The sequence below is a fragment of the Belonocnema kinseyi genome, chromosome 2 (assembly GCF_010883055.1).
Source record: "Belonocnema kinseyi isolate 2016_QV_RU_SX_M_011 chromosome 2, B_treatae_v1, whole genome shotgun sequence".
Classification (NCBI taxonomy): domain Eukaryota; kingdom Metazoa; phylum Arthropoda; class Insecta; order Hymenoptera; family Cynipidae; genus Belonocnema; species Belonocnema kinseyi.
The window spans coordinates 60,380,401-60,381,995 of NC_046658.1; the positions used below are offsets into that span (position 1 = coordinate 60,380,401).

Below are 1,595 nucleotides of genomic sequence, written 5' to 3' on the forward strand. Positions count from 1 at the left end.
TCTTCTAATGCTCTCCTGAAATTTTGAGTTCGATATTTGATTTACAAAAAAAGTTCTATGGTTCAAAAAAAAATTTTGTTCAATAGAAAAAAGAGGTTGGTATTGTAGGAATTCCACTGTGTCGCATGCCCTTAAATCCATTCTAGAATGTGAATAAACTATTACTAGTGTCATAAACTTTAATATTACCACGGATTTACCTACAGTATGTGAACATTCGCATAAACTGGGCCACTCGCCCAAAATGGGACATTTACCGTAGAAGGTCTGAAAACATTCAAAATTAATTTGAAATAATTTCAAATAATTTAAACGAGATCTTTACGTATACCGAAAAAACGGTTAGTTTTACTGAAATTTCGGTAGATTTTTGCAGATATCGTACAAAAAATCTTGAATCTTTTTAAGAATTATGAAAGGCTTGAAAAGAATCTTGAGAATATGTAAAAAGATCTAGAAAGGTTTCCAAAAATTTCAAAAATGAAACCCGAAGAATTTCAGGAAATATTTATAATTTTCCAGGATTAAGAAAAAACTTAGGAAGAATTCGAATTATTTTTTAATATTTTGCAAGTTCTGAAAAAAATTCAAAAAAAATTTAATATTTGAATAAATGTAAAACAATATTCGATGTTTCAAAATGTTGTCATAAAATGTTGAAGATTTTTAAGAATTTAAAAAATATTTAGAATCGAAATGATTGCATTTCTAATTTAAGAAGTGCTCATTTTATAGCAAAAATTTAATCGTTAAATTTTTGATATTTTTAGCTCAAAGTTGCTTAAAATTATTTCCAACTGAGTTTTTAATACTTCAAATGGAAAAATGTTTAGTTTGAGAGTTGAAATTTTTAAATTTCATTGACCGTGAAAAATATTTTCGAACCAAAAAAAAAGCCGAGAAGTGGCCTAAAAAGCGATAAAAGCTTAATTTTTAACTGCATTATGCCTGAAAGTATGTACACATATCATTTTTTAGAAAAACTAAAAAGGAGATATTTAATACTTTCCCTTATTTATGTTTTTTTTACTTCTCTGATAACTTTCTGCCATAAAAGTATGTGATATGCAATAATAGAGCCAGCTTCTAATTATTTACCATAGTAAAATGAGCTCTTTATTATACTAGCAAACATGATTGAATATTTACATATTTTATGTTCTAAGCTGTATTGCCCTGAAAGAGGATAAATTACGCAAAAATACATATTTCTAATCTATTATGCACTTTAATTATAAGTTCTTATACTTAAAATATGTCCACCAAACTCCATAAAACCAATGTAAATAAATATTAGTTTATTTTGGAATATTTATCTCTCAATATTAAGTGATGATTTGACCTCTCTTTAATCTTCTAAAATCGTTTAAAGCTTTCAAAATTTCTTAAAATACCTTTAAGTTGTCTAAACACTCATTAAATCATATAAATTTCTGTGAACCCCATAAAATGCTTTAAAATAATTTCAACTATTTTAGGATAAAATAAGTAGTAAATAAGTAAATAACCTCGACTATTTTGACATTTCATTCTGAATTCAAGTTTTAAATTTTCGATCGCAGCGGTTCCGCGGAATAGAGAAACAGTTAAAAGAA

General features: G+C 26.3%; 1 protein-coding gene across 1 annotated transcript in view; it reads right to left on the reverse strand.

Moving 5' to 3' along the window:
• LOC117168266 (DNA-directed RNA polymerase II subunit RPB2) overlaps positions 1-1,595 on the reverse strand; it is a 26,380-nt gene that overhangs the window by 1,032 nt on the left and 23,753 nt on the right. The window lies entirely within an intron of this gene.